This window comes from Podarcis melisellensis, assembly GCF_964234715.1.
Source record: "Podarcis melisellensis genome assembly, chromosome: 12".
Lineage (NCBI taxonomy): Eukaryota > Metazoa > Chordata > Lepidosauria > Squamata > Lacertidae > Podarcis > Podarcis melisellensis.
Genome location: NC_138544.1, coordinates 34185266 through 34193075, shown reverse-complemented (window position 1 = coordinate 34193075; position 7810 = coordinate 34185266). Strand labels below are relative to the sequence as shown.

The window sequence follows — 7810 nt, the reverse complement described above, 5'->3', positions numbered from 1 at the left end:
CGACCGCTTGTTGCCGCCGCTGTGTTGTTGGCCGCCGGAGGAGGAGGAGCAGCACCAGCAGCAGCAGCCTCGGCTTTCTCCCTTCTCCTCCTCCTCCTTCTTCGTGTGGAGATGCCGCAGCTGCCACGAGATGCCTGGGCTTGAGACGCCGGGGCCGTGAGGGGAGCGGGCCTCTCGCGAGGTCTGGAGCGCGAAAGGCTTCTCTGAAGGGCCCTGCGAGACGCGGTGCAGCAGCCGGACGGACGGAGAAGCTTTTCGGGAGAGTTCCGCCGCCGAAGCCGAACAAAGGGGGTTGAGAACGGCGCGCGAGCCGAGAGAAAGGCGGGCGGGGGGGGGGGGGCCTTGCCAGCGCTTGCCCTCGCGCACGCGCACCCCTCTCTCACCGCCACCCGGCTCGGGTCTCTAGCGGGGGGCGCCTTTCCGTACCTCTGAGGGGGAAAAGAGGGGGTTGAACGGCCGCTTCTGGCCCCGCTGCCCCTCGCGGGCTTGTCGGGAGGGACGAGGAGAGGAGCGGGGAAGCGGAGTGGCGGCGCCTTAAGAGGGAAAGGGGCAGCGGATAACTACTCCCAGCCGTCGCCGGGCGGATGGATGGAGGCACCGGCAAGCCGGCGAGGAGTGACCCTGTGAGGAACCCGTGAGTCGGAGGTGTGTGTGTATGTGTCTTTATGTTGCCACAGGGAGGGTCCCTTTCGTGACTCTCTAGTTTCTGGGTGCTTATATCGAGGGAGCGGCGGGGTTTGGCAGTCGAATGGCACCACAAAAAAATAAAATTAAAAAGAGGGTTTCAGTCAGAGTTCGGTTTTCCCTTTTTCCTTTGGTGAGGGTGTATAAAGGGCAGTTGCACGTAACTTGACATCGTCCTTCGGGAAGGGGGTCGAGGGCATCCGCAGAAATGTGCCTTTCGGGATGTGTGGGGCTGTTTTGGGGGAAAAGGGTGGCCGGCGCCAAACCCAGTTCAGGAGGTTTGGCTTTGACTAGAGAGCGGAGAGGGGGCGGGGGCTTTCGGACCTTCGTTTAATACCACCATAATAGCTCTCCATATTTGGAAATCCCGAGTTGTTAATGGTTGGGTGGGTTTGTTGTCTCTTCTCTCATTCTGCCCCAACCCTCTTAGTGTATGTTTATGGGTAAGATCGGGTTGGTGGTGGTGGTGGGGTTTTTTTACATTTTTCATTCACATTCACCGTTAAGTCCTGCGGTGCCCGGCCCTCCTTTTCAGTACACTGAAATTATAGACAGGAGACAGAATTCTGGAGCAAATAGCGCTGAGTACAAGGGTGTGGCCGTGTGTGTGTGTGTGTTTGTGTGTGTGTGTAGAGAGAGAGAGAGAGGAGGAGAGACAGATGCACAAAATTAGATTACACATCCGGGCTTACTACTTTGCATTCAGATAGTTTATAATCAGTGAAGGCCACAATGTCATCAGCAGGGATCAATTGGCAAAGTTTTTTTCTGGCCTGTACCACTTCATGTAGCTAGTGTGGTTGCGTTTTTTGAATGTATCCCGTGGAGAGAAAGATCCCTGCTTTTAGACAATTAACCTGGTAGGAAATGGATTCTGACTAGTCTTCTCTTTGCTGGGTTTTCTCTCCCACGCTAGAAAGTCATTATGAAGGGGAGGGGCGGTATTCAAACAAACACACACAGCCACAACAGGAAGTGGTACAGGCCAGAAAAATCTTCTTTGTTTAATTCAGTTGATAGTACAAGCAGAATAGAATACAAATTTCAGCCAGGATCACTTGACAATGTAAGGCTTATCATTAACGTGTTAGAGCCTAGTCATATGTTACACATGCATATGTAACAAAAGGCTAGCAGCTGCTTTTCCTAAAAAGAAACAGCATTGGGAGGGGGATCCGGACCAGCGATGCAGTAGATGGGTGTGAGGGGAAGGATGAAACATCTTTCCACTGCTTCTGTATTTGAAATCCCTCTTCCAAAGCTGCTTTTCTTTACGACAAGCAGCCACCTGGTTTTTGTTACGGATCTGTGTCATGTGTAGTTAGAATCTTGCTTTTGAAACAATTAGAAGGACTTTGTAACATAATTGGTGATTTTATGAAGCAGTTACATGGTAAGCCTCAGCTAACTTTTCCTTATAAGAGAATATAATTAATTGGACAAGGACTGCTTAGATCTTGGGACAGATTTTTTGGAAGATGTTCCACTTCTGGAAAAGTTGCAGTCTGATTTTAAAATCAAAGCCAAACAATAACTCTGCAGAAAACTAGCTGTTGTGTAAGTAGAGATTTTAGGAGGCATGCACATTCTTTTGAGGTGGAATGTAGTATTTACTTGAGGAATTGTGGGACATTGCACTGTTTGAACACAATCTATTCAGTTGGTAGAAAATGTGCAGTGCTAGTACTGTAATGCATATAATCCCTTGAGGGTTAAACCACCATGCCCCCACAACAATCCTAACCTAGCACCCTTGGACAGCCTCTCTGGTGCCCACTAAGCCCCTCCCCCATGCCCCCTTTTTTGTAAATTTGAGTTTTTTTGGTTGGGAGGTGTTGACAAATTTTTTGGTCTGTTTTGTTTGATGGGGGTGTAGGCGTTTTGGCTGGGACAGGGTTCTTCTCATCAGCAGTTCATCTTTTGTGAAATGGGTTTTTTTGGGGGGGGTACTCATGACAATTTCCATTTGATATAGGTCAATTGTGTAATGTCTGTCTGCCAGTAGATAAACAATTACTTGCATGCTGTTCTTTTCAAAGTGGAATATTAATCTAATTTACTTTCATACAAAGTAATTCATTTTTACATACTATTTCTTGCTTAATTGTGAACGGTAAAATGGGTAATATAAATATTTAAAATGAAAATTATCTCATTCTTAACTATTATTGCCTGTTTTAAGATATTACATTGTACAGAAGGTGAAAAGTCATTCTATAGTGAATACTTTCTATGCCTGCCCCACAAAAGCTATGTCTTTAAGGTACAACAGAACTCATTGTTTTTACTATAGCAGACTAATATAACTTCCCCTCTGGAATTTGATATAATAAAGCTTATTAAGAAGTTGTCATATTAATATTTATTCCAATATATTGTCCTGACTACCTGGGAGAAAGTGAAACAAGCCATTTTGTATAGAGCATATGTCTATTTCCCCCACCTAGTTTCACTTAGTAATGTGTTAGTTTTAACTCATCCTATCCCTGAAAGTCCATTGTGAGTGATTCTAATGTATTACCATCTTTTTTAAAAAAAAAAATCCCTTGGTCTATAAAGATACATATTCATCTATAACCATTAAAATTTTGTCTATCTGCATCATTCTGTTTATCTGTGTTAAGAAACACTGAGAGACGCTGGTACTTAATAGGTACAACTTTCCCCTTCAATAGTCTGTAGGGATAGATAATTAGCAAAGCAATTGGAATTCAGAGGGTCTGAATTACCCAGTTCATACACTTGGGAGAATCTTCTCTATTACAAAAGTCAGTCATATGACACAGCATGCTCTCAGACAGGGTATTGTTTAGAGTAGAAGCACATGAGTATAGTGCAATACTTCTGACAAATACAGCTTACTTGTGGTAATATAGCTCAGCTGTGAACATTCTGGTATGGAGAAAGCTGATAACTTTCTTTTTCTATAATTGTAAGCTGAACTACTGAACTCTGATCATTTATGCTAACTATTATGAATGCATCACTTAGCATCTTTTTACAATATCTAATTTAATACAACTACAGTATTGAAGACCTAAAACTTACTGTATTTCTAGTACTTCTAGAATGCTGACATATTCAAGCAGATCTTCTGGCTATCAGCTTTTGGTCAAGTTAATTTTCTTTCCAAAGGATAAACTGTGCGATAGGTGAGGCTATGGCCCTCCAATTGTTGTACAACTCTCTGGCCATTGGGCATGCAGACCTAGGCTGGTGGAAATTGTAGTCCAAAATATCTGGAGGGCATGAGGTTGAAGGAAGGCTGAATGATACTATTAATTTGTTCTAAATTTGATATGATCGTACTAAAGGTAAATTTATAAGATGATATTTTAAGCCTTTAATGCTTTCTCTGTGGTGCAGTCTGGATTAGTATAAGTTAAGCCTTCATTAATACTGAAGATAAATTTCTTTATAGAATTGCTATTTGTTCTGTGTAGTGCTTTGTGTATTGAGGGTTGTTTTTGTTTCTAGAAGCCGCCTAATATCACTCAATTGAAAAATGATTTGAGTACCTTATCAGGTCATGTAAACTATATATAATAAGGTGTGGACTATTAGACTGGCATAATTCTGTATTGTAGACTTGCCAGTTTTAGAACTAGTATTTGATAGTAACAGAAAACAGAACTGTTCTAATGGTAGAAACCTGGTCCAAGAGAAGATTGTACTTCTCACATGTTTAACAGGATACCAAGCCAAAGAAAAAAGAACCTAGGAAACTGCCTTATACTGTATTGAGTCAGACCATTGATCCATCTAGTATTGGCTACAGTGACTGCCAGTAGCTCACCAGGGTTTCAGACAGGATTGTCTCCCAACCCTACCTGGAGATGCCAGAGATTGAACCTGAGACTTTCTGTATTGAAGGCAGATGCTCTACCACTGAGCTATGATTCCTCCCCACAGCAAATGCAATTGGCAGTGGTAGTCCTGATTACTGGATACTTGTGCTACCTATCTTTTAAAAATATCTTTGCATCTGGGACATGGGCAAAATTCACATATGGGGGGGTTGTTTCTTTAAAAAGAGTGCTTCTGAAGAAACACACAACAAATACAGAGGACCTTTCCTTTGGGAAGGGAAAGCTCCCTTGCATTTATGGGAAATGAGAAATTTGCCCTATGTCTTGTTTTCAGCATACCTGCTTATGATGCAGATGGTTCCAACTTATATTGTGCTTCTTTAGAGGTGACCTGGTTGAGCAATCAGTTTTACTGAGCAGGGAGAAGCAGGGAGAAGTTCACACTCAAGTTCTCTTGCACACACTGGGAGGCCTACACATACAGTGGATCCCCCTGATACGAACTTAATTTGACCCGGGGGTCCGTACTTACCCCAAAAAGTCCATATCCAGAGGACCACTTCTGCGTGCACGCGTGGCGCCATAGAGCGCTTCTAAGCATGTGCGCAGGGCGAAATCCAGAAGTATACCCAAAGGTAACGTAACCCGAGGTACCACTGTACAGTCTTTCTAAATGCAACATGCATTTAGTGGTGCAAACTACTTTCATAATTTCCAAGTGGCAAACTGTGTACAGTGTGTTTGTAGCGCTAAGCTTTCACAGTGAACCACCACCAGAAATTAAGTCACTTAACTACATGTGGTGCTTGAAGTATATATGTACACTATGACAGCTCATCACATACATACTCATAGAAGAAACTGTTCAGTTAGAATTTCTGGCTTCGGCAAAATTCAGGAATCCAATCAGCTCATAACTATAGACGCATGCATTTGATTACTGCGTATGTGTACTTGTATAATGTTGCTTCTTGAACCATGATATTTTCAGAGATGTCTGTACTTGAACAGCATGTGGTCAGTAAAAGTAGTTGGACTGTGTGATTTAATCAGGGAGAGAGCAGAAACTTTCTGGAGAAAGTTATAGTGCAAGGAGTGCCTGCATGCAAGTATAAATAAGTATTGGATGATATCATCCAATAAAAAGAAATGCTGCCTTTTGCCTAAAAACATTCTTGATTAGATGGAATCATAGTCAACCAATAATTGATCAGTATCCTATCTTAGCTCCTTTGGCATTTTGCTATAGATATCTTTTAAGGTATCTTACTTTTAATAGGAAAGTACATCCAAAGGAGTTAAGTTGTCCTAGATCGTGCATCTCTTGTGTAATAATGAAACAGCAGTTCATAGTCTTAACTCTTTCCATGTGTCTGGTATTTCTGTCCCTATTTTGGGGCTGGCATCTATGTCAATATACAATTTTAGTTGGCTAGAAAGAATATGCCTCTCCTACCCACCTTGTCTCCTATGCTGATTACTACAGTACTTTCACGTGTGTGAATGACTGGTTGTGAAATTGCTCAAAGAAGGAAACAAAGTTGCTTCCCTGCTTTCTTTGAGAGTGGTCTACTCAGCTACACTCCTGTCCTTACTTCCCATTTGGCTTCCAACATTCAATCTCCTGTATATTTGGCAACTCAGTAGTTTGGAGCTTTGCATTTAGAAGGAACCTCCTGCCTCACTTACAGCACTTGATAAGGCTTCCTGCCTAGTGATGAGCCAAATAAGTGAGGTGAGTGAAAGAACATATTCAGAATTTGCTTTTAATACCCCCATTCCATGAGTGCTATTAAATCTTCATTTCTTGGGTATCGGAGTTCTATAATGGGAAGGAAACAAATGGCAGTAATAACTTCCTCGTGCTATGAAAGCATTGAATAGCATCATTAGGTGTATAATCATTGACTAAAGAGGCTTGTACAGATAAACATAAGCATCCATTTCCACTAACTCAGAATGCGCTCACTCCAATACCATCAGTTTCCACTGCAGTAAGTGCCCCCTTCATTTCCTCCAAAATTTGCTGCCAGGACAAATCCTTGTTGTGAATGTTCTGTTACTCCTTGGTATCTGGAATGCTTGTATGGAAAATCCCAGGCACCTGGGTACCTGATATATCACCAGCTAAACATCATGATATATCAATTTCTGAAATAAGGAAGGAATTACGTAGAGACGAACAGGACAATGTCCTGGGAACTGCTACAACTTAAGGGTCTAAAACTGATAAGTGAAGATATTATCAATCACCTCATGGTCGCTTTCAGCAGCAGGCAAGCCCAAATGCATCTAAATTGGTTTTGGGCTTGGCTACCAAAGTACGCGGGTGGTGCTGTGGGTTAAACCACAGAGCCTAGGGCTTGCCAATCAGAGTGTCGGCGGTTCGAATCCCCGCGATGGGGTGAGCTCCCATTGCTTGGTCCCTCCTCCTGCCAACCTAGCAGTTCGAAAGCACAACAACGTGCAAGTAGGTAAATAGGTACCTCCAGCGGGAAGGTAAACAGCTTTTCTGTGTGCTGCTCTGGTTCGCCAGAAGCGGCTTAGTCATGCTGGCCACATGTATACCGGCTCCCTCGACCAATAAAGCGAGATGAGCGCCACAACCCCAGAGTCGTGCACGACTGGACCTAATGGTCAGGGGTCCCTTTACCTTTTACCAAAGTACAGTGATGAGTCATAGTGAATACAAATAATCTGGGACTGCCAGCAGACCTACTAGGCGGCAGCAGAATCAACAACGGCAGGGGGAGGCAGAAGCAACAGCAGCCTGGCAGTAGTGGCACAATAATCAGCAGCCTGCAAAGCCTCATCATGGCAGAAGCAGCGGCAGTCTGCGAGGCCTTGTGGTGGCCTGCAAGTGGTGGCCTGCTTAGCAGGTGCTTAGCAATTAGTAACGTATCTGTACAAAGGCGATTTTCAATTATTTAAAATAAATCCTCTTTAGAGCTACTTGGAAATGCTTCCTTATATGTGAGACTGCTGTCTTCTGAAGGGAGAATACTGCAGCCAGTAGCTCGGTTCCACCACTATTCTTAACTTCCCCAGTGACACTGCTTGGCAACTGCAACAGAGACCCAACTTGATGTTAATGCTTGCTGGGGAATGTATATTGTGGTTGCTTAGTAGCTCAAATCTTTCCTCCACCTCCTGGGCCCAACAAAGTAGCTAAGTCATCTTTGTTGTTTGAAGACAAGTATTTTCTAATTATCAGTTGTCTTTAATTATCCTATTTATATGCTAACAGTTGTGATTTGCATTGGATCATGCAATATTCATGTGTTTCAGTTGAAATCTTGTAATGTGTGTGATAAATG

The 7810-nt window shown here is 43.3% G+C and overlaps 1 protein-coding gene across 5 annotated transcripts in view; it reads left to right on the top strand.

The window, feature by feature from the left end:
* Positions 1–495: 495 nt before the first annotated feature.
* ANKIB1 (ankyrin repeat and IBR domain containing 1) overlaps positions 496–7810 on the top strand; it is a 48086-nt gene continuing 40771 nt past the window's right edge. For 4 of the 5 annotated variants that reach the window (XM_081931230.1, XM_081931231.1, XM_081931232.1 and 1 more), the window contains exon 1: positions 496–634. The gene's annotated coding sequence lies outside the window, so the exon portion shown is untranslated. Of the gene's footprint in view, positions 646–7810 lie in introns of all 5 variants that reach the window. The other variant, XM_081931229.1, reaches the window with a different exon arrangement.